The sequence below is a fragment of the Cibotium barometz genome, chromosome 26, assembly GCF_041138505.1.
Source record: "Cibotium barometz isolate CiBa-2024 chromosome 26, ASM4113850v1, whole genome shotgun sequence".
NCBI lineage: Eukaryota > Viridiplantae > Streptophyta > Polypodiopsida > Cyatheales > Cibotiaceae > Cibotium > Cibotium barometz.
The window spans coordinates 41,823,335-41,849,137 of record NC_141071.1 but is presented as its reverse complement, the minus strand read 5'-3'; the positions used below and the strand labels follow the sequence as shown (position 1 = coordinate 41,849,137).

The 25,803-nt window shown below is 47.1% G+C and overlaps 1 protein-coding gene across 2 annotated transcripts in view; it reads left to right on the top strand.

The window, feature by feature from the left end:
• The window catches only part of LOC147623984 (uncharacterized), a 48,103-nt gene extending 22,300 nt beyond the window's left edge, over positions 1 to 25,803 (top strand). For both annotated transcript variants that reach the window (XM_086820661.1, XM_086820659.1), the window contains exon 12: positions 25,401 to 25,803. The gene's annotated coding sequence lies outside the window, so the exon portion shown is untranslated. The remainder of the gene's footprint in view (positions 1 to 25,400) is intronic.

Here is a 25,803-nt window from a genome sequence, read left to right as displayed (position 1 = left end):
CGCCTACTGCTGACGCACGCGCTACCTTTTGCCACGTACGCATTCGCCTAGCACAGCATACACGCCTGAAGTCGACGGGCTCCCTTCGCTAATGGCCAGGCGTCGAGCGAGAGCCTTCGCTTATGTTTCGCCTAGCGCCAGCCGACGACTTGCAGTTGACGGCTCTATCCGCCTTGTGGCCAGCGTTACACGGCGCCACAGGGAAGCGATGCACGTGTCCTTCTTAGGCTCCGGAACGAGCTGCAGCTACCGACTGAAACGGAGCCTGTCACGCACGGCACTTGACTCTTTCTGCTGCCCACGAAAAGCTCCACGTAACCAGTTGATGCAAGAGAGCCTCTCTGATCATCGACTCTTAGCTCTGATACCAGTTGTGTGAGAGAAACAGGAATTAGGGTTAGGTCATGTGGGAGACATACACAGAGAAGAACAAGGGAGAGAGAGAGAGAGAGAGAGAGTTGTGGGGATAAGTCAACTCATGAGGCATGAGTGTGTGACTCCCCTATCACACATGTATATTGCACTAGTACACATAGTGCACTTAGTACATTAAAAGTACTAAGTGTACTATGTACTATAACTTATGGGCTTGTACACACTATAAGGGTGGGCATAACGCCTTTACCCCAACACTGCGTCCACTGTGAGGCCTGGCGATGATAGTAGAACTCATGTCTCTGCTCCTCTGCCTCTCTAACCTCCTGGCGTGCCTGGCTCAGCTGGGACGCCACCCACTCACATGTAGGTTGCTGCTCCTGAAGGCGTTGGAGCGAAGCGAGGCTACGTCTCAAGCGGCGCTCCCGCTCTCGTGTCTCTCCCAGCCGTGTCAAGGCTACAGCGTGCAAAAAAGAGCTGAGCTCGATGAGTCCCTGGGCACACTGGCCTGCTGCATCCAGGTCAGAGCTCTGGCTATCATGCCATATCCTCTCAATGTCCTCAGAAAGACTGGAATCTGTAAGTATCCTCTCTGGGATCCTCAACTGCAAGTTGGTCTCCTGTGTCCCCTCCTCAAGTGTCAAAATAGCTGGCGCATGGTGTGAAAAAGAAGTGCCAGCGAGAATGCCAACGGAGTCCCCACGCTCCCCGAACCTGTCGCCCACATAGAAGCGATCAATCTGTGATAGATTAGTCCCTCCTTGCCGGCGATCCGACCGAGAAAAACTAAGACTGTCCTGAGAGCGGGAGAAAGCCCATGCTGCCATGCATCAGTGATCCGCAGTGTCATGCAAAATCGCTCCCAAGCTGCAAGCTCCGTGCCGTGCACTGTAACATGACTGCCTCCCACCCTATCGGCCGGGTCCTCAAGCATGTTGAAGTCTCCTCCGACACACCAATGTGCGACCTCGGGCAATGCATCTGTAACAAGGGTCCAGAACTCTGCTCTGGCACTAGCATGGTTGGGCGCATAGACATTGAGCATGCCAAAGAGCTCATCGTGCATTCTCAGAATAACATACTGTGCTCTACCAGGCACAATGACCCCGCGATCCACAATGGCTTGCCGCCATACATCCGCAATGACCATACATACTCCTCCCTGCCCACCCAAGGGGCCAAACCTTGCAGACCAAAATGTGTCCCATCTACCAGGCATCACGGAACCATATCTCCGAATCCTGCTCTCACTCAAATGGTGCTCTTGCATCATCAGAATATCAATACTGCCCCCAACCAGGCATCTCTGAAGCTCCTGCCTCAAGCAACCACGATAGCGTACATAGTGTGCGCTGCCAAGGCCCTGCACATTCCATGAGATGATCCTCATGGATGACCTGCTGAGGTGGAGGCTGTCTCAGCCATATGGCGGGCCTTCGCAAGTGGCTTGGATGGAGAATAGTCCCCATCCGAGCGGCTACGAATCTGCCCACCCGGTGTGCTGCAAGAATCTCGGATCAGGCGCCAATGGCTGTGTCCCATGGCGACTGGCTCCTGCTCAGAGAGAGCAACCTCGTGTATACATACATATCCAGGGTCGCGTGCTAGGTCTGCCACTATGCGAACCACTAAGTGGCGAACCCCGGAGGCATCCGCACTCCCGGAATCAAAGAAGTGAGCCAGCTCCCAGAGTCGGCCTATCACATCTGTCACCTCCAGATCGCTCACATGGTGAGAAAACTCAACTGCCTGAGTCTTCAGTATGCTAAGAGCGAGATCCAGAGTCCACTCCCGGGGCGCTAGTGCCACAGAGAGGGAAGGAGAAGGCCACCGCCGAATCAAGTGCCTCCTCCCCTCGGGCCGGAGGTATCACCACATGAACTCTGATGGGTGCTGGCTCATGGGGGCCCTCCGCTCCAAAAAGCCGTGTGAAGGAGTAGTCAAAAGCCTCCGAGCGCTGTCTAGTGTCGAGCCTACTCAGCCGGCTTCGGATAGAGGATATCCGTGAAGCCCGAATCGGCATGGTAGGTCTCCTCTGCGGTGCTCGAGCAAGGTCGGTGCTCAGTGCCCGCCGGACAGCAGGTGATCGCCAGGGTACTGCCTGGGCCTCCCGAGGAACTGAGGCGAGCGAAGGGGGAGGGGGGGGGGGAGGAGCCGCTGACAAAACGGGAGCGGGAACGGGAGGAGGTGAAGGTGGAAGCGAGGCGGGAGGGGGGGGGGTGGGGGCGAAGGAGGGGGTGCCGGCATCTCCAGATCCTTAGTCTGTGCTGGGGTCTCCTCCTGGAGGGGAGCAAAGCTGTTCCTCACTGGAACCCAGCGATGCTGAGACTGTGACTGCTGCTGCATCGGCCTCTGGGCCTGCTGCTGTGGCTGTCTCCCTCTACGGCACCCTTGTCTAGGCTGCCAATCCGAGGTCTCTTTGGGCTGAGCAGGTGTCCCGGAGGTTGCCTGCCGAGCCGCATCTATGGGCGGGCCATCGGGGGCCTGCTGCTGCGGTGAAGGTTAGGGTCTCCTGCGAGGGCAGGCCTTGGCCAGGTGGCCGACCTGCCTGCATATAAAACACTGGTTCGGGAGCCCCGAGAACTCCACTCTCTGATCTATCCATCCCCCCCCTATCCTAGGTAGCTGAATGACCTTCGGAAGAGAGGAGATGTTAGGAACCAAAACTCTGACCGAAGGCAGGCCAACTGCTCTAGCCACCACTGAAGCTGCTGTGGGGCCAGTCTCAAGCACCGAGCCCACCAATGCTCCTATCCTAGAAAGGAGCGGAAGGTACTCGCGGCGGAGTCCAGGAAAGCAAACTGTGACATGGAATAGGCGCTCTCCCTACTCGGCCGCCGCTGCTGGGTCGAAGCCATGCTGCCAAGGTCTGAAGAAGGCCCGAGCGCCCCCGATGTCAAGGGACTCATGGCTAGGACCTGGGCCACACTCTGGGCTGTCTCGAACTCAATCTGGTAGTGTCCGCGGCCCAGTAGCTGAACGTCCAAGATCTTGCCCACATCTGCAAGAAGGTGGGCCTGGAGAAGATCCCGGATCTCCCCTCTGCTGGGGCGAGTGCCGACTATACGGCAGATGGTGGAATGTGCCTGGAGGCGTTCCAGGCGAGGCTCGCTTCCTCTTCTGGCGAAAGAGAAAGCCTGATGGGGGTATCGTCAGGGGCGGGCGAGGGGGCTGCGGAAGAGTCCCTCTGAGGTGGGGCGGGAGGAGCCTCCATCAGTGTCTGAAGCTTTGTCGAAGGCGAAGCGTAAACGGAAAGCCCTACAGGAACCGAGCTGCACAAAAGGCGGAGCGGGGAGGGGCTGAGGGGGAAAGGCGGAAGACGGAGGAGGAGGGGGAGAACAAAGGGGGGGCGGAAAGAAAAAGAGGGGAGGGGGTTAAAACAAAGGCGGCGAAAGGGCAAGGGGCGGATGAAACACGAAAAAAAGGGGGGGGAGAGGGCGAAGGCAGGCGGAGGGGGCGGGGCACGGAGAAAGGGGAGAGAGCAGGGGCGCGAAGGAGACGGAGCAGGGGGGGTGGGCGCGAAAGAGCAGAGGCGGGGGGGGGGGTGGCGCGAATGAGCAGAGGCCGGGGGGGGCGGGGGGGGCGAATGAGCAGAGGCGGGGGGAGAAGACGCGAAGGCAGATAGGAGGCGGGGAGGGGGGAGGGCGTGCAGGCTACAGCGCGAGCGGGGGGGGGAGCGGAAGCTTCAGCGATTATCTGTCGAGCTTTATGTTTTATGCAAAGTGATGATGGATATGTGTTAAGGGTGTGGCCATGTTTAAATGTTCTAATATGCATTGATGGTATCAACAAGTGTGTCAAAGGCCCTAGTCCCCCGGGCACCCGCCGCGAGTTACAGATGTTGTCCTCAGAACTGTCCATGTTAAATAGGACTACAAACTGGCAGCCCTTGGCAGAGCCATAAGTTCGGATCAGACTTTTCTGTGTAGCATCACTCTTACCCTCCTACTTAGCATCAAATACCATGGATGGCATAGGATGCATAGAAGGTAAACACTGAACTGTGTTGGTGGTAGTAGGCGGTAGGAGATGCTATGGAAACTGTGGAAGAAGGTGCTTGGAGGCTTGATCCGTTGCTATTTTTGACAATCCTTCTTACGATGTCCAATGGTATGACAAAAAAAACATCGATTTTCTAACTGGTATTTCTGTTGCTCCCCTAGAGGAAGATAGCCTCAAGTGATGCCTGCTTTAGCCTTTTCATTATGAGTTTTTTAAGGTTTGAATTCCTTATCCTTTTGCCAATTGGTATGACAAAAAATACATTGGTTTCTAACTGGTATTTCTGTTGCTCCTCTAGAGGAAGATAGCCTCCAGTGATGCCTGCTTTAGCCTTTTCATTAGGAGTTTTCTTAGGTTTGAATTTCTTATCCTTCTTACTCCATGAACTAGAGCTAGAACTGCCGTCCTTCTTAGCGTCTTTAGAAGATGAATTACCTTTCCTTGGTTGCGAAGCAGATTGCTGCTGCTAGGGTTTGGTACTAGACTGCGGTTGCTTGGGCTTCCCTCCGTTCATCTTCATTTCTTCATTTTGAGCAAGAGTCAAAGGCTGGTTATATGTGTTGGGTTCAAAGTTACGAACTGTGAACTGGCTGTTAGGATCTAATCCATGAATAAATTGATCCATCTTAGCCTGCTCAGATAACCCTAACTGCTGTGCTAAAGTGATAACCTTTCCGAAAAACTAAAGCACGGGTGACATGTTTTGATTGAGTCCATAGAACTTATGTGCCAGGTTGGTCAAATACTTGGGAGAGAGAACTCTGGTCTTTAGGTCATTGACCAAAGTATCCCAACGAAAAGCGTGACACCTCTGGTTTGGTTTGTATGTAAACTAGACCAATGCTGCCACCAAGTAATTGCCTCATTAGTAAGGAGGGGAGCCGCTACGTGGACTTTATCTTGAGGATCTGTTAGCTTTGCCAAAGGAAATATGCATTAAACTGATGAATAAATTGATTGATAGCTAAATGACCACACTTACCATCATACTTACTAAAATTTGGTTGAGTTCGCATGACGGTTGTTGATGTCGCGGGAGACCTATGGGTGGGGAAACTTGAAAGAGGGTGTGCTGAAATTGCAGATGCATGGCCTCCTTTTCCCGCTTGTGTTCGAGTATCATTTGCTCTTGATCGACCTCTCGTTGATGCTCCTGAGCTGCAAGTTCAGCCTGATGCCAATCTTCTTCAAGCCTGCGTTGGGCTTCCTCATAGTCCCGCCTATCTGCTTTTTCTTCTTGTTTTCTTGCTTCTGCTTCAGCTTTGTCTTCTCGTCGTGTGGCCTCATCCTCTCGTCTTTGTTGCTCCATCTGAAAGAAGAGAGAGATGTTGGTGGAGTGGGTTTTGCTGCGGTTGCCTCCAAGAGTTGGAGATGCTCCATGAGAAGTTGGTTTTGTGCTCAGAGTAGAGCTATGGTGTTTGCTATTGGTGGAAGAGCATGGTCTCCTTCGAGGAAGACCTTCATGCTGATGTGTACATTTTACTGAAGTCGGTGGTCGTGCCGGAGTGAAGTATATGACCATCCAAGGATGCTCTCATGCTAGGATGCGGTGTGTGTGGACAAGCTGAATCTGATACCAATGTAACATGCAACGGAATTATGCGTAGATGTAGAATCCTGTCACACAAAGTCTCACACCGCCTTCTTTATCTTGAGTTTCGCGAGTCTTTAGCAATCCACTTTATTTCTTCACACGTAGAGAGAGAGAGAGAGAGAGAGAGAGAGAGAGAGAGAGAGATGGAGATGGACACCTTATTGGGTCCCGAATCACCCACTAAAGGGCCCCCTCCTATTGCTAGGAGTATTTGCTTTATTACTTTGAAGAGAATGACTAACTTGGGATTGTAGATAAGCCAAACACAAGGCCTTTGGAAGACCAAGAGTCGTGCTGAAGTGGACACGGCTGTAGAAGCACCAATGATGTCCAATCTCAAGGCCAGTGCACTCTTCCAAGGGGCTGTAGGAATGTTGCAAATTGTGGCTGAGAGATGGGCTTTTTTGGGACTGTTCTAGGCTGTGAGTATACAATATGAATGAATGTACATGCTGCGTTGAGCAAACGATGAGTGTATGAATGCTGAAATCTGTTGTAGGGCTGAGAAACGCAAGGTTGCTGAAACAATTCTATTCTGCGTTTTACTGAAGGCTGGCTGCCCATAGGCTGCAAAACGATGATGCTAGATGCTGAATCGATGATGATCCGATTGGTGAATGCTGAGATGCAACGATGACTGTTTATATGGGCTTATGGTGCTGGTCGGCTGGCTACAGAGCTGGCCGGCTGTAGCATAAAATGCTACAGGAGTTGCTCATGAGATAAATGCTGAAATAATACGATAAAAATGCTAAAATAATGCTCATAAATATGGTAAAAATGCTGAATAATGTTCTAAGGCTTTTGCAATGGTTTCCATGGACATGGGGATGAATGCATGCAAATGCAGACCGTGATCTGATGCAAACCCTAAGGCTTCTGCTAACTCTACATGCATGAATGATTCTCTCCAAGTGGGTTAAGGGAATTGACTGACTGACTCACACTCTAAGATTGAGGAATGACCTACGTAGCTCGTGCCTTACATATCCTAGACTGAGGATTACAATGGGGCCACGACATATGACATTTTCATATCCTAAAGGGTCGTATTGTTGTACAATGATGCACTGATGATGAGCCATCTTGTCACCATGCACTATAGTGCAGAGTGCATGTGACAGCCCAAAACTTAATAAAGTGTGTACACATTCACTTGTAAATTAATGCTAGCTCCTAAGGCTAGGTTTTGATCAATACTTACCACGTGTTAAATGCTACATAACCATTGTTAAAATAATGCTTCTTCAATATGCTGTCGTGGAGGTCCTGTCGGCTTGTTTCTACAGCCGACCTAGTTCATACACAAGTATATAAGAGTTGCTCTCTTTTATTCATTGTATCATCCAATAGTGCCCTATTTGCTGGCTCTTGTACTCTGCAACCTCAAGCTAATAAAGGTCTTGTTCTTGCTTGCAATCTTTCTCTCTCTCATGTTTATTTGCTTCCGCTTGTGCACACTCTTTCATGGTATCATACGCTTAGGCTTAGGCTGTTGCACAAATCTACTTCTCTCCTTCTTCAACTATGCCTTGCGTTTTTTGCTTCCCTAGATTCTCTAGGCTGTAGATACTTCAACAGTGGCTGCGTTTTCTTCCTTAGCTGCGTTTTTTGATCTACAAGCCCTCCTACTGGTGTCGGCCAGCCCCCAGGCTGCGTTTTCTTCTACAGGGGCAATTGCTAGACAAGTGGCACATCAGCTCTTCTCCCTCCAAGATCCCCTCCCCCTTCCGGTAGGAGGTTCCCAATGGTGTGTTTTCGGTTTCTTTTGTTGTTGTCCAGCCTGCATCTTCAGAGGGGGCTACTAGTCCCTAGTTGGATCCTGTGGAAAGGTGCTTGAGAGAGCACGTGGACCTCTTAGCTACAGAGATTGTTTGAAACATAGCTTCTTTGAGGCAGATATGGGTCCCCCTGCACGAACAAGGAGGACAAGCTCAGTGGTTCAAACTATGATCACTGGAAGCTACAAATGAAGGTCTGGTTCACACACAAGGGACTCTGGGAGATTGTTCAGGGCCACGAACGAAAGCCCGAACGCCCTACCAGCTCTAGGAAGTGGACTCAGGACAAGGAGGATGCCTTTCTCGCAAAACTTTCAGCTTGGGAGAATCAAGACTCAAAAACTCACTCTGCACTTGTACGAGCCATCTCACTAGAGGTCTCCCCGGCCGTGCAAACATTGGATTGTGCTGCTTCTGTCTGGAGAAAGCTAATAGATCTATATGCAGGACTCTACAATGCGGTCTGTCAACCTATTGGGTCAGCTCTTTTCTCTGGAGTTTACAGCAGGGACTTCCATGCAGTCATTTGTGATGAAGGTTAAGGTAATCCATGATCAATTAGTGGCAATGGGTACTGCCCTGACCTCTTCTCAGTTAGCTGCTCTCCTCCTCATCAGGATTCCTACAGATTATGACATGGTTTCTCGAGCTTTGCGGGTTTAGATCACAACACGTTCCCTCGAGTTTGATGATTTGTGTACTCTCCTCTTGGAAGAGGAATCCATCCTAGTTTCACAAGGGAAGTTGAAAGTTTCATCGTCTCTATTGGACTTGCGAGACGATGCAGAAGAAAGTTCGGAGCCGGTGTTACAAGTGTGGGAAGAAAGGCCACCTGTCAAAGGATTGTCAGTCAAAGGACAAAGGCAAAGCCAAGGACAAGGGCAAGTCTTCAAAGAAGGGCAAAGACAAGTCACAGGACATTGACACAGACTCGTCCAGCTCTCCCAAGGCCTTACAGATTGGAGAGAACATGACTGGTGTCCTGCTCTGATCCTAAGGGCATCCCCCCGCGTGCTGTCTTCCAGAAACGGCTTGTGGGCGGGAGGGGGGGCGTTCAAAAGCTCTCTTATATTAAATATGGAGCATGGGACCCGTGTTGGAGTTCCAAGTATAAAGACAGACAAGTTCACTTGATGGTCCGGATGAGTTCCAGGATCAACCAAGTTTCCTTCATGGTTCGGATGAGTTCCAGAACTATTGGTTAGCAGAGACTATGGACAGGATGTGTTCCATGTTCATTTGTTCGAGGTTATTAGATGTGATGTGTTCCCAGTTCTACCTGGAGTTTGGAGCCAAGCAGATTTTCTTTTGCTCTTTACAGTGGCATTATGTTTTCTGACGAAAACAAGCTGACATGTGCATTTTCCGAGGTGTACTCAGTATTGGCCATGCTGAGGTGTCCATGGTCGTACCTTCGTCATCAGTTTTCTTCTGGCATTTTTTGCACACTTCAAGATGAAGAGGGGGTGTTAAAATAATGCATTTTCAATATGCTGTTGTGGAGGTCTTGTCGGCCTGTTTCTACAGCCGACCTGGTTCATACACAAGTATATAAGAGTTGCTCTCTTTTATTCATTGTATCATCCAATAGTGCCCTGTTTGCTGGCTCTTGTACTCTGTAACCTCAAGCTAATAAAGGTCTTGTTCTTGCTTGCAATCTTTCTCTCTCTCATGTTTATTTGCTTCCACTTGTGCACACTCTTTCAACCATGTCAGCAGACAATTTTACACGCACGGGTGGGCGTCCCCTTTCCTAACACTACACATTGGTCAGGCAAGCATGAAAACAACATGCAAATTCAATTTGTAGGCAAGCACATAAAGATGCTATGCAATGCAGCATTGGTATGGACAATCTCTGTTCATGAGACTTAACATGAAAATAGACATGTTGCAGGCAAGTACGCGAGATACTAGACCCAACCGAACACCAATCCTCCAGGCATTTTTGTGCATGTACACACAGAAACAAGTCCCAAAATGGAAAGCCAAATCCGTAGTATCACATGAGTGGCATCAATCTCCGGTATATGCAACTGCCATGGATGCCAGTCCAATGTGTATACATAAAGAGAAAGCATGGATGGACCAGTTGGGTGGCCAATGCTAACACCCCCCCCCTCCTCCCCGCGACTTCTAAACAGTTGTCAGCAATTGAAAAGCATGTAAATATGTTTGAAGCAAGTGCGGGCAATCTCTAAAGAACTTTTCATTTACCCATTTAGCATTAATGGAAAGATAGTTCTTGAACTTCACAAGGTAACACTTGACAACTTTGTCAACAGCAAGCTTGCATTCCTTGTGATACACATTCTGTTCTGGCTGCAAAATCTCCTCAAGCTCATCCACTTTTGGTGGATCCTCAATGACCGGTTTCTTGGGCTTTGGCCCTACACACTTGCGAAGGAGACTCACATGAAAAGCATTGTGTATATGCCAATGACTAGGCAATGCCTACTTGAAAGCCACTTTATTGATCTTCTTGATCACTCGAAAAGGCACATAGAACTTGGCTGCAAGTTTAGGGTATGCACTGCCTCTTGCAAAGTCTCGCTTTCTCGAATTTCAGCAATACCCAATCATTCTCTTTAACATCAAATTGCCTTCTATGCTTATCGGTAGCCTTTTTATGTTTGTCTTGTGACCTTGCAATGGCTATCTGGACTTGAGCAAAGGCAATATTCAAGTCTCTTACATGCTCATCAGCTGCAAATATCTCATCCTTTGTGGGAAGGATAGGTGGCAAAACCACCTTACCATAGACAATCTCAAACGTGGCCTTTCCCGTAAATGCATGCAGAGGTGGTTGTTTGCAAATTTCAGAAGCGATAAGTACTTCTCCCAAGAAGACTTTTGATCCGCCACATGACATTTCAAGAGGTTCAACGCAGTTGAATTTGTAGCGTCACTTTGCTCATCCGTTTGAGGGTGATAAGCTAATGAGAAGTCCAATTTGGTGCCCATATTATTAAATAAGGCCCGCCAAAAGAGACTTGTTGTCTTGGTCTCCATCCACTACAATGGACTTTAGCATTCCATGATGCTTGAACACTTGTGCAAGATTTATCTTAACCATATGCTCGGCTTTGGTGGTCTTCTTGACCGGCAAGAAATGAGCTTGCTTGCTAAACCTGTCCACAATTGTTCAAATAGCATCATTGCCTTGTTGGGCCTGTGGTAAGTCCATAATGAAATCCATTGTAATACTTTTCCATGGCTGCGTGGGAATAGGCAATGGTTGAAGCAACCCTAGTGCCTTTTGCGTATTAAATTTCACCTTTGGTGATACATGCACGTAATGTGTCTCTATGTCCTTCCGTATAATTGGCCAAAAGAAATAGCCCTCAATCATGTGTGTAGTAGGCATTATGCCTCTATTACTAGCATATGGAGGAGCATGGCACTCATCCAAAACCTTTTGCCTCATGTTAAACACCACACATAGGCAATTATCTTTCATAAGATAACCCTCTTTGATCACATATGAGGCATGTGCACGACCAGCCATTAAATCAGCGCAAATAGTGGTAAAATCAGCATCCGTATGATACAAATCATGCATGGCAGACAAGTCTATATGAGAGGCAACTGAGATAGCTGCCACATAGCTTTTGTGACAATGCATTTGCCACTACATTCTTCTTTCTTGGGGTGTGCAAGATAAGATCTAAAAATGAAACATAGGAAATTGGCCATCCTCATATGCTTCTTCGATAGTTTAGTTTGCATAAGAAGATACCTCGAACTTTGGTGATCTGTCTTCACAGTGAAATCAGTCCCAAGAATGTAACATGCGGACGCTTCGGGGGAGATTGGTAACTTCAATGCTCAGAAATGAGCACACTTTTCGCGATGAAAATAACGCACAAAACTCAATATAGATGTGCAAAAAATAGAGAGAGAGAGAGAGAGAGGGAGGAGAGGACACAGTATTGGGTCCCGAATACCCTGTGTAGGGCCCCCACCACGGATGGTGTATTTGCTTTTATTAGAATGATGCAAATCTGAAAATAAAAGACTGAACCTGAACCTTCTTGGCTGAGGAGAATCCTCTGCCCTTGACCTTGGATCCTTCACCCCTGTGTTAGCTTCTCCTTGGCTGTTCTGGCCCTTGAGTTAGCTTCAACACCTTGATCAAATATGAGATGAATGACTTGATTTATGGCTGGGATTTATATACTCATTCATGCTACTGGTCGGTTGTCTTATAGGAGTCAGGTGGCAGTTTTATTCTCCACGACTGGTTTAAAACAACATTTTATACTAATAATCAGTGTTTTTTTATGACAGCTGTCCACTTAAGCGCATACTGTCCAGGTTGCTGGGCAGCCCTTATGTCCTGGCTGCCTACAGTCTTGGCTGTCCATGGGCTAGCTGACTGGCTGGGCTGGCCTTCAAAGCATGTTGGTTGGCTGGCCAGGCTCTTTTATGGCCTAGGCGACAGAACCACAGCATCCTTGCCTGGTGGAAAGAGGGGTGAGGCCACTTGTCTCACTTTGATCCGCATTCTAACAAGTGTCAGGCCACTTACCTCACTTTGGTTCTCTTTCTTGCCACATGTCCCAATCTAAGAGATGGGTTCTCCCATAATCTTTACCTCTAAAACTATCCCAATTGGTAGACATTCTGTCATAGGCACTTTGCTAACTCTTGGTATCTGCTCAATTCCGGATGTAATGACGCGAACAGAATTTTCATCGGAGTCGGGCTAAAAATAGCAACTCTCCTAAATTTTAGGAGTGTGGTCCTTTGTATTCCACGATAATCTCCCATTCCCAAAGCTTGTACTTTCCAAATATTTAGACATCCTGGAGTCCACTAGGCCCCTTTCATATTGGGTAATGTCCAGGCTGGTGACAGTCGGCCTTTGTAGAAAAGCCAACCATCACGTATCAAAAAGTGGCATGGTCCTGTGGCATCCAATGCCTGTTCCCATTGTGTATCGAATTCCTCAGAATCCGTGTATGTGTGCTTCATGTCTAGTCCCGTACCACCAAGGTCGAGTCTAGTGGTCTGAATCAAAGTCACTTGTCCTCCTGCTCAAAGCATCGGCCACTAGATTAGCCTTTCTTGGAAGGTACTCAATCATACCACCAAATTGCTGGAATATCTGGCTCCAGTGGTGTTGTCGGGCACTCCACTGTGCACCTAGCGTAATGCCTGATGGTCAGTGCGAACCTCAAAGTCACGGCCATAAAGAAATTGTTTCCATTGTTTCAAGGCCTGTATAACTGCGAGGAGTTCCCGATCTTAGACTGAGTAATTCTTTTCTGCAGGGAGAGGGTGTTGGAGTTATTTATTTCATCTCATTGGTGTGCTCCTTGTTCCGCCGACTTTTACTTTGTCTCTCCCCTCGCCTATTTGGGGGAGGGGGGGTGTGGGTGTTGAGCTTTCTCTTTATCATCGTGTAATACTTTCTTGAGCGCTGGCTATGGAGGCACACGTGTAGTGGAGGAGAGCGATTGTGCCCATATCAGGGTTGTATTGCCTGTTGCCTTGTTGATGCTATTGTACTCTGTGCATGTCTAATGGAATCCGTTCCTGTATCTCGCGTTCTTGTGTTTCTTGGTGTGTTTGATCTTGAAGCATTGTTGTCGTGTTTGGCTTCTGCTCTCTACGCTATTCTAACACACACAATCTATGGAGCTAACCCCTCGGTAGGGGGAGGGGGGGGGCATCAAGGATATCAAGCATGGGCTTAGTCTATAGAAGGCTCTGGCTTTGTGCCTCTCCAAGATCTCCTCAGGATGTGGCTGATGTTTGTGTTGCTGGTGAGGTCCAAGGAGTCTGGGATGTTGGGCTTGCTATAGTGCCGTGGCCCAGTTTAGAGTCACACCAGAGTGGGGTTTGGTGGGGGATCGGGCACTCCAGAATGTGTGGCTTGATGAGGTTGTGGGTATGTCATCCATGGCTGGTGTGGCGTCCTCTCGTGGTCGAAAGAACTAAGTGATGGTTGCTTGGGGCTAGGGTGAATGTCCATTTTCTCCCACAGGGTCTCGACTCCCTAATCAGGGAGTCTTTGTAGCGATGAAGCTCTAGACGGTTTCAAACTATCCACAAATCGCTCAACTTGCTCTGATTGCCGGACGGTCCTTGGGAGCATCAGAAAAAGCTTCCAGAAATGAATGACATAGTGGGTTATTGATTCACCATGTTTCTGCATATAAGACTAACACTGTTTCTTCAATTCACGTTGGTGATCGACGCGAGTAAATTGCTTCAAGGTTGCCTTGTGGCAGTCATCCCAGCAAGTTACGGAGTGTGCCGAAGTTGGTCGTTCCACTACAAGTGAGCGGCACCTGTCAAAGCCATACGCACCAAATGGAGTTGAAAAATATTTGAACTGGTTGCTGTTGTCAATGTGGCAACCATCTCGCGGGTCCAATTGACCCTGAGAGTTTTTCTTTTGGTCCTTGTGAAGAAACAACACTTTTCTAGCCCTAAAAAGGGAGTTTCTGGTTATTTTATATTTTATTTTTTTGGGGTTTTTGTCTTGGCTGCTTGCCTACACCTCTATGGTGACTGACCAACACCCCCCTTTATGAAGGAACTCAGCTGTTAGGGTTAGGGTTTGGAAGGTACTTCAGCAAAAACGTAAGAGACGGAGAGAGGAACACGAATGCTCTTGTATTGAGAGTGATAAAAGTGAAGTACAATAGCCACATAAAGAAGTGACCTAAAAGATGTGTTCACATGGTCCGGCCATAAAGTGTGCCAGGTGGACCAAATCACTTATAAACTATTATAAGTGAAACTAAGCTAAAACTGGGGGAAAAAACCTCCACTAACTGAAGTAAAAAGTGCCCCAGTAACCTACTGATGATCACTAGCACTCCTCTGGGTGCATACACAGCATAAAACCCAACAAACCCCCCTGGAGTGATATGTGATCACTGTACATCATCCACCAAAAGGAAACAAATTCAAAGCAGTGCGGAATGCTTCGAATTTCGGACGTGGTAATGCCTTGGTGAAGATATCTGCCACATTCTGATCTGTAGGACAATAGATCAGATTGATATCACCTGCCTGGAGTCTCTCCCGAACAAAATGATAGTGAATCTCAACGTGTTTCATGCGAGCATGAAACACAGGATTCCTGGCCACAGCAATGGCACTCTGACTATCAGTATAGATAGGTGTAGGCTCCTCCACTGAAATATCCATATCAGTCATGAGACGACGCAGCCAGACACACTCAACGGTAGTAGTGTAGGCTGCTCTGTACTCTGCCTCACAAGACGAAGTGGCCACTGTGGTCTGTTTCTTGCTTAGCCAAGAAATACATGAAGAGCCAAGAAAGAAACAATTTCCACTAGTGGAATGTCTGGTATCAAAATCACCAGCCCAATCTGAATCGCTGTAAGCATATAACTGCATGTCACCCCCCTCAGGATAAAGCAATCCAAGAGACAAGGTACCCTGCAAATACCGAAACACACGCTTCACAGCTTGCCAATGTGACAATCGAGGGCTGTGCATGAATCTGCTCAATTGAGATACGGCATACTGAATATCTGGCCGTGTAGTACACAAGTAAATAAGGCACCCAACAGCCTGAGCATATGTAGTGGCATCAAAAGAAATATTGTCATCTTGTAGTGACAGTTTCATCCCAGGCTCCATAGGAGTGCTAATAGGCTTGCAATCCTGAAATTTAAACTTCTCCAGAAGTTTAGCAACATACCAAGATTGCGACAACCCAATGCCTCTGTTATCTTGCACAAACTGTATGCCCAAATATTAGTGTACGAGCCCCAAATCAGACATGTCAAATGTCTGTTGCAGTATCTCTTTAAAAGCTGCAATTTTGTCATCATTTGATCCCATGAGCAAAAGATCATCTACATAAAGACTGATGACCAGCAGATCTTTCTCTTCTTTCTTTACATACAAAGTGGCTTCTGATGGACTGTCCACAAAGCCTTGAGTGAGTAGGAAAGCATCTATCTTTGCATACCAAGCTCGTGGAGCTTGTTTCAAACCATACAAGGCCTTTTTTAGCCTGCATACTTTCCCTTCATGATCATGTTCTGCAAAACCTATGGGCTGATATACATAAACTTCCTCCTCGAGGTCCCCATGTAGGAAAGCAGTCTTGATGTCCAACTGGTGATCAACCCAACCACGATGTGCAGCCAATGCAATGACACACCTAAGTGTCGACATACGGGATGTAGGAGCAAATGTCTCCTCATAATCAATGCCCTTCTTCTGTGCATAGCCCTTTGCAACTAGACGGGCTTTGTACCTGTCAATGGATCCATCTGCATGTCTTTTCAACTTATAGACCCACTTAGTACCAATGGCTTTCTTGCCTTTGGGCAGATCAACCAAATCCCATGTTTGATTCCTTTTAATAGAATCAAGCTCATCCTGCATGGCTTTATTCCAATGCACATTGTCTCGTGCATCCACAAATGAATCAGGCTCATCATCATCCTGTAAACTGGCTGCCATAACCATATTCAAATCCATGATGTGTGCATGCTCATTGGTCCGTGTCTCCCTACGAGTACGACCAGCAAGAGGACCCTCTAGATGGCTGTCCTGTAATGTCCTCAAATACCATCTAGGTATGTGTCTGACCTGTGGAGCTTGCTGCCCCATATTTGGCTCAATTGCTGGCTCAATAGCCTGCTGAATTTCTGCACCATCTTCATGATTAGCTGGCTGTCCTGTACCCTCATGGGTTGGATCACCAACTGTGGAATGAAACTCCATAGGTAGTAGACCTTCAAACACATCATTTTCAGCCTGATTTACATCATAACCAGCCATGGATATTTCTGATTTTTCATCAAAAATCACATCCCGACTAGTGAATATCTTCTTGGATAGTGGGTCATATAACCGGTAGCCCTTGCTCTCACGGCTATACCCAACAAAAATACATTTTGTGGCTTTATCATCCAACTTCCTCCTGAACTCTTTGGGTATGTGTGCATATGCAAGACACCCAAAAGTACGAAAATGCAGTCTCCGAAGGAGCTTTAGAGGCATCATTTACAGACATCCCAGATTCCTTTGCCTTCTCTTTGGCAATCCTCTTCCTACACTCTGTGATGTAGTGACCTGGCTTCTTACAGTAATGGCATTTGCCCTTCTTCTTGGGCTGTCCATCACCTTTCTTGGTATCCTGAGATGAACCACCATCACCTGAATTCTGATTTGAACTCTTTGGCTGAGATTTGCCTTTCCCTTTTTGACCTGTAGTAAATGCTTGTTCCGCACTTGTGTTCATATTCATGTTCTTCCTGATTTGCTCTTCTTGTAGCAAGAGAGCAACAAGTTCCTGATACTTAAGGGGTTCAACAGCATTCCTCATGTTGAGGTTCAAAGAGGTATGAAAAGCCAAGTAAGATCTTGGCAAAGAGTTCAAGATGGTGGACACAAGCTGTGTCTCAGGAATAATCTCATCCACATTGATGAGTTGTTCTCTCAAATCCTGCAGCTTGTTCAAGTGGCCAGACATATCATCTCCTTCATGCATTTTCTGATTTTCCAGCTCTCTTTTCAAAAACGAGATCCGAGCCTCATTACGAGCAGCATACATCTGCTCCAAAGTCACCCATGCATTCCGTGAAGAGCCAACTGAATGAATATGAGGTATAATAGACCTCTGTACTGACAATGCAATAAGTGACAAGGCTTGTGCATCTATGGCATCCCATGTCTTCTGAGCATTTGTTCTTTGAACAGGCAATGGCTGACCTGGTGCCTGTACCTGTTGTCCTCGTCCACGAGCACCCCCTTGGGGAGGAGTCTCTGGAGCCAATGGACCTGGACGTGATTCATCACCACTAAGAAAATCCCGAAGACCTTTTGCCACGAGCACATTTCTCAGCATAAAACTCCACAAGGAGTAGTTCATGCCGTCCAACTTGTCTTCCTTAGACAAATACGTGAATACATCACTCTATTGTTGATTTGCCATTATGCCAATGCACAATGTTGTACCTGTGTATCAAAAAACCCAATAGCAACAACCCTGAAAGCAACTGTACTCCACTGAATACAGCTAACCCAAATATGCCTGCACTCTCAATCCTCTGAATGTGCAACACAATGCACCACTGACTGAGTAAAGCAGCAAAAATGGCTTACACAGTGCCAAAATGCCCAAAGTTACTGCACCCAAAACCTTGCAAAAAACCTGTAGAGATTTCTTTGCAAGAAAATCTGCCTGTATCTGCCAGAAAATTTTCACAGAGAAAATGCCCAAATTTCAGAACTAGTAAAGCTTACCACAAATGGGATTTTGTGCAGGTTCATGCGGCTGTAGACTGTACGGAACTAGTGTACGGTACAGTGCAGGTACAGGTCGACTGCACGCTGTACGGAACAGTTGTACGGAAGCAGGCCGGCTGTACGGCGGCTGTACGGAGCATGTACACGCAGCAGGTACTGTACGGAAACAGTAGTCGATAGGTCAGCTTCAGGTATGCGTAGCAGGTACTGGACTGTTGTACGGATGACTGTACGGTTACAATACTGAGCAGAGTACTGTACGGGACTGGGCGAGCAGCTGACGGCGAGTGTAAGTCGCCTGCAGGTACTGTACGGGTACAAGGCGACTGTGTACGGAGCAAAGTAGGCACCTGTACCGACTGTACGTGCAGCTGACGAGTACAGTACAGAACAGGCGAAGACTTGTACTTTCAGCTTGGCGAACCTGGCTGTACGAATAGCTGACTGTGTAGCTGAAGGCGGCTATTTGTACGTAGCTGCAGCTGAAGTAAAAAACAGGCGAAATGATAACAGGCGAACTGTACGGACCTAGGCGAACTTGGCTCTGATACCAAATGAAGGAACTCAGCTGTTAGGGTTAGGGTTTGGAAGGTACTTCAACAAAAACGTAAGAGACAGAGAGAGGAACACGACTGCTCTTGTATTGAGAGTGATAAAAGTGAAGTACAATAGCCACATAAAGAAGTGACCTAAAAGATGTGTTCACATGGTCCGGCCATAAAGTGTGCCAGGTGGACCAAATCACTTATAAACTATTATAAGTGAAATTAAGCTAAAACTGGGGGAAAAAACCTCCACTAACTGAAGTAAAAAGTGCCCCAGTAACCTACTGATGATCACTAGCACTCCTCTGGGTGCATACACAGCATAAAACCATAGTTACCGCGGAACGGGAACGTTGGATGCTAGAACGGGAGCGGGAACGGGAACGGGAGCGGATCGGGAACGTCGCGGAACGCCACGTCATATGACATGTCAGCATAGGACACAAAAAAATGTAACTTTTTGTATACGGATAGCCAAATATGCTTCCTAATATTTGCTCCCCCAAGACATGAACATACATTTCTGCAAGCAAAACACACCCCCCCCCCATTTTTTTTTTTTTTGGCGGAACGTGCCTTCGCCCGGAACGGCGTTCCGGCGTTCCAGGAAGGCGGAACGACGTTCCGTGGTAACTATGCATAAAACCCAACACTTTACTATATATAGCATTGCCCATACCTCATCATCACTGTACCACTTCATCGCCATATCAGGTTCCACCTGGCCGCCTACAAGCAGAGGCTCATATTTGCGTTTTCCTCTGCTGGTCTAGGCCGCCTTCTGCAGGGCTCACATCAGCCAACATCAGGCTGTTTTCTTGGCGCTTACATCAAGCCTTCTTCTGCTCACATCTGTGTTTTACTTCAGCACTTGTCAGCGCCTACATCAGGGCATGCGTCAGTGTTTATACATCAGATTGCATCAGCGTTTTTGCTTTAGCAGATATCTGCGTTTTGCTGCAGCATACATCAGCGCTATACATCAGCCCACCTCTGCGCTTACATCAGGCTTATGTCAAGATTTATATCAGCGTTTATCTCAGCCTTCTTCAATGCATACATCAGGGCTCACATCCACCATATCTTGTGCTTTTTGGCACAGCCCTTGGGACAGCAGCCCTCTCTGCTACTTCGGGACAGCAGCCCCCTCTGCTACACATCGGGACGGCAGCCCCCTCTGCTACATCGGGACGGCAGTCCTCTCTGCTTCAGGTACGCAGCACCCGTGTCACCAGAGCTTGCACCACTCCGGACGGCAGCCCTCTCTGCTCCAGGTACGCAACACCCGTGTCATCAGAGACTGCACCACCATCATCGTCATCGACGTTACCTTTTTCCGCTGCCACTATCACCTCAGAGTGCTTTGCCACACATCGACACGAGCCTTCGTAATCGACCGTGCTTCAGCTCCGACATCCTTCTCTGCTTCAGCACTGGTCTTCTTTTTCTTCATATCTGCACCCACCTTTTTATATATATTCACTCACATATTTCATGCTGTGTGGTTTTACTCTGATCTCTCGTATATTTGGTCCTTCTATCCTTTTGCCCTCACATGGTATCAGAGCTATCGTGAGCAAAGGGATTGAAGACCTCGAGAGCACACAGCATGGATCGTCTACCTGCACTCCCGGAGGACCGATTCTTCTCACCAGAAGATGCTTCTCCAAACTCTGATATGGACCACATAGGGAATGGGATTTCTTACTCAGTGGAGAATCCTATTCAACATCATACTTTGGGAGACGATCAACCCATGCACATCACCTCATCCACACCACCTTTGCCATCATGATCGCCCTCTCCGACTTTATCAGATCTTGTTTCCAGAGGGGGATACATTCCTTCCGCCCTTGTGTTTGTGTAAGACCCTGGCATACTTCATCTTCTTTCATCTTCTCTCATGGTCCCTTTTTTGGCCGGAGAGGGGGTGTGAAGAAACAGCACTTCTCCAGCCCTAAAAAGAGAGTTTGCCGCCTTCTACAAGGCTCACATCAGCCAACATCAGGCTGTTTTCTTGGCGCTTACATCAGGACTTCTTCTACTCACATCTGCGTTTTACTTTAGCACTTGTCAGCGCCTACATCAGAGCATACATCAGCGTTTTTGCTTCAGCAGATATCTGCATTTTGCTGCAGCATACATTAGTGCTATACATCAGCCCACCTCTGCGCTTACATCAGGCTTATGTCAGGGTTTATATCAACGTTTATCTCAGCCTTCTTCAGTGCATACATGAGACCTCACATCCAGCATATCTTGTGCGTTTTGGCACAGCCCTTGGGACAACAGCCCTCTGCTACTTTGGCACAACAGCCCTCTCTGCTACATTGGGACGGCAGCCCTCTTTGCTCTAGGCATGCGGCACCCGTGTCATCAGAGATTGCACCACCATCATTGTCATCGACGTTACCTTTTTCCGCTGCCACTATCACCTCGGAGTGCTTTGCCACACATCGACGCGAGCCTTCGTCTTCGACGGTGCTTCAACGACATTCTTCTCTGCTTCAGCATTGGTCTTCTTTTTGCTCAGAGTCACCTCTCATATGAGGGCTCTTGTACATATTTGCACTCACCTTTTTATATATATTCACTCACATATTTCATGCTGTGTGGTTTTACTCTGATCTCTTGTATATTTGGTCCTTCCATCCTTTTGCCCTCACATCCTTTTGGTCTTTGTTGTTCTGAGTCCCCTTACCTTGGGTAGATGACTGGTGTTGGGGCTTAGGGGTAGATTGTACCTGCTTGGGCTTACCTCCATTCAGCATCAGTTCTGTGCCCGTGCATAAGTTTGAGGCTTAAAATTCCTAACTGGGTACCTAATGTTAGTGTCTAAACCTCGAATGAACTGTTGGAGCTTATTTCCTTCCGATATGCCCAAGTGCTGGACCATTGTAATGACCTTGTTGGAATAGGCGAACCATCCTAAGTGAGTTTGTAAAACTCGTCCTCAAGATTGGTCATTTACTGTGGCGGAAGAAAATAGGCTTTCGAGGTTAGCCACAAAGGTAGTCCAATCAAATTGGAATTGGCTCGTGATGGGGTCTCTGTGAAGTTGTGACCAATGTTGCCACTAAGTAATAGCTTCCTCTGGGAAGGGGTGTTGCCACATGGACTCTGTCTTGTGGATCTGTAATTTTTGCTAAAGGAAAATGTGCGTCAAATTGATGAATAAATTGAGTAATAGCAGCATGATCACACTTAAAATCATACTTATTAAAATTTGGAGAGGTTCGTATGACGGTGGTGGTAGGGGCGGTGGAGGACAAGGTATTTGGAGCCGGCTTGGGGAGGGATGCCAATATCTGTGCCATTGTCTGGTGATACTAGATTTGCATAGCCTCCCCGTTGAGTCTTTGCTGAAAACGGTCGGCAGTTTCTCAATGGCACTGGTCTTCCTCATATTTGCGTGTGGCTTCCTTATCTCGTTGTTTCTCTGCACGTCTCTGTTCTTTTTGTTCTTTTGCTTTTCTTCTTACTTCTTCACGTCTATCTTCATATTTACTTCTTTGTTCCTCCTTAGCGAAGAGTATCTGTGCCAAATCTGAGATGCCTTCTTTGGGCCTCTCTTTTTCTACGGCAAACTGCATCTTTAGAGAATTGATTTGCTCCATAATTATTCTCAGGAGCTCTTCTGTGCTTGGCAGAAGCGTACTTTTTGTTGGTGTGTCACGTTGGAAGCTTTGTGCCTCCATAACTTCTTGATGGCCTTCTTCTTGATGTGATTTCTCTCCCAACATGGTGGAGGCCTAGGTGTTTTTTTCGGACCACAGTATTACCGTCCACCGGATGCTCTCACTTCTTTAGGTAGCCGAGTTGGGTCACCAACCTGATGCTTTGATACCAATGTTACATGCACTGAGATTGGTCGTGGTAAGGCACAACATGGCCTTCTGGCCCTGCAAGCAAGAGTATTTGCTTATATTATTCTTTGGAGAATGCTGTACGATGCTTGAGAAACAAGCCATATGAATGCTCAATGCAAGGACGAGGAAGATCGTACATCAGCTGAGTATCCCCAATCCAAGGCTCTGCTGAAGACTCTTCGGGCCACTGATGCAAGTCTAGATAGCTATAGGACTGCACATATGCTGGCTGATTGCTGAAGAGGATCTTCCTTGTTAGCCTGGAGAGAATAGGATGACTTGCTGCTAGATCTGCTGTTGAACTTTTCTGAATGATGAATGATTGAATGAGGAATGAAGTGCTGCTTTAATATGCCCCTAGGCTGCTGGTCAGCCAACAGAAGCTGTCAGCCGGTAGCGACTTGGACAAAAAATAGCATTAAATGCTATAAAAATGCTGTGCATGAAGTAGGCTGCCTTTTCTATGCTGCGTGACTGCTACAAACCTGGCCAACCAGAGACTAGCAATCATAAGGCTGTTGGCCTCCTATAGATGCTGGTCGACTGGTGTATGAATGCTCCAATGTATGTCGGCTGGTCCGTACTGCTGTCCAGGACTGTGAGTAGCCCTTGGACAGGCCAATGAAGCTAAGGGCTGGCCCATAGGCAATGCCATGCTTTAAGCTTAATGCTACTGATGAATACCTACTTCTAGGGCTGACTCTACATGCACTATCTGATGAATTTTCCAAGTGGGTTAAGAGGACTTACTCTTGACTGACCTAAGGTTTGGAGATTGACCTACTTCGCTAGTGCTTGGCCCTCCTTGGATTGAGGGCTCACAATGGGGTCATGACGTATGGGGACTACTCCTATAAAAGGTACTACTTCTGTACAAAATGTTGCACTGATGATCATACCAGTGTGTGATTGTGTTCCCCAGTGCAGGGTGCACGTGACACTATTGGCATGGATCTGACAATTGGACCGCTTGATCTATCTTGCCACTTGGCTCCGGGAATAGTACGACTTGAGCCTCTAACTCACACTAGCTCATCATTGGAGCTAACACCTCAGACTCCGAGGATCGTACCACTTGAGTCTACTAGTGTAAACATATCCATGATAAACTAGCCACAAATAACTTTTATTAACAAAGAAAATTGAATAGTGAACCATAAAAAGAAATTTCTAATGAAACAAGCTACATAAGTTAAAGTATCCATGCGATGCTACATGATGACAATATGTGGTCATGCAGTGATACCATCCTCCTCCAGAATAGAGTGCAAAGCAGGCATAGCATCTCCCTTGTGGGAGTTCACCGCATAGCATATCCTGGATCTGCAGTTGCCGAGTGGAGAGAGAGAGAGAGAGAGAGAGAGAGAGAGAGAGAGAGAGAGAGAGAGTCATATCAATTTTTGCAAAAAGCCAAATGATCTATGAGACCAATTACATAACATGAAGATCATGGAGGTCTTAGCTATCTGTGGTCGAGCAAAAGAAAACATTAAAGAAAAGAAAATTCTACTAATCAGCTAGTAGAGCTACGAATCACGATGCTACCTGTTAGATACATTCACTTTATAAGAGGGTGGGTTATATTTTGATTTGGGGTTTGGGTTGATTTTGCAAAAATCCTCAATGAGGGCTCTGATGGTGTTACGTCCCAAGGCAAACAAGGGTTAAGACTTCAAGTTCGGTTAACCATAGCCTAGGGGTAAGGCATCTTAAGTGGAGGTTAGTAGGTTTTATGAGACATGTGCTATATTTGGCTCTTGGCAAATAGGAGGCCTATATAAGTAACTTCATGAGTTAGTTTGAGGGAGAGCTACTTAGACTTGGACTCGAGGCCTTGAGACTACTCCATGCTAACATCCGATGGGTGTGTACTGGTGGTATGGGGTGGTATGGGATGCCATGGACTTTGCACGAGGAGCCACGTCTTTAATGCTATTATCCCCTTGTGCTCGGGGGTGAGCTTGAATGGCTCTATGGTTGGGCGGTGGGCTAGATGCCGAGTCTGTGTGTTTGTTTATGCTTAATTGTATGCTCTGATACTAATGTGTGCTCTCCTTTAAACTGACTCGTGAAGTCACTTATATAGGTCTCCTATAAACCAAGAGCCAAATATAGCACACGTCTCATAAAAAAAGTTTCTAAGCCCCACTTGAGATGCCTTACCCCTAGGCTATGGTTAACCTAACTTGAAGGTCTTAACCTTGGTTAGCCTTGGGGCGTAACAGATGGGCTGCCCACTCGCCTTCTTTGCAAGCTCTTCGAACTTTCGCTTATTTTGCATTCTTGTGCTTGAGTTGCATTGTGGTCAATTCCTTTTAGATCCATATCTTTGTGCTTTTCAAGTTTCTTTGATTGTTTGAGAACCTCAATCTTATTAGATTTGGTATGGTAGGTGATTATTGCATGATTGCCTTCTTGTGAGACTTAGGCAAATACTAAATCCCATTTGATCATCGGTGCAGCTCCACAGCTAATTGCTCATCCGAATATCTTTCTGTCTCCATCTTTGTCCATCCTTCAGGTAACCTTGAAGGGTCTTCAACATTTGTCTCAACTTATCTCCTCGATTTTGGCTTTGATTTCAGATTTAATTTGTTCCTACAAATCCTCCTCAACCACCATCTGTATCTGACTGACCTTCTCTTGCAAGTCTCCCTTCATCTCCTCTAGCTTCTTGGTGACAATTGCCTCGGTAGGTCGAGCCTCAGGTACCGGGCTTGGTTTATTCTCCAAGATTGCAATGTGGGCCTCAAGTTCATAGACTTGCCCTTCTAGTAGGATGATTTGTTCCATCAAATATATGAGAGAGAGAGAGATCGGTAGGTCAAGCCTCAGGTACTGGGCTTGGTTTATTCTCCAAGATTGCAAGTTCATAGACTTGCCCTTCTAGTAGGGTGATTTGTTCCATCAAATATATGAGAGAGAGAGAGAGAGAGAGAGAGAGAGAGAGAGAGAGGATTAAGTTCTGACCCTTTGGATGCAGGATTGTAATGACTCTCTCCTTCATAACTGCTTCGGCTGGACCTTTCTGTATAATAATTCAAGGCCTTAGGACGACTTGTGGAATCTTGTTAGAATTTTGATGACTTTGGCAGCACTTCTGTGACATCATGTAGATACTGATTATTATGTATGACGATTCAATGACTAATATTCTCTCCCCAACCCCTCCACTCTGTCATATGAAAGTGAAAATACTTGACAACTTCTCAATGCTAGAAAATGCAGGGGTATAATACTCCCCGTCAAGATTTTGGCTCTCCGCCTTAGTAAAGCAGCCTTCCGAGCAGTGAATTTTTTAAAAGTATTTTTTCTTTTGTCAAGATGGATGAATCTAAAACCTTAGTTTACATACATTTAGCTGTTTAACCCAATTTGGCATACTA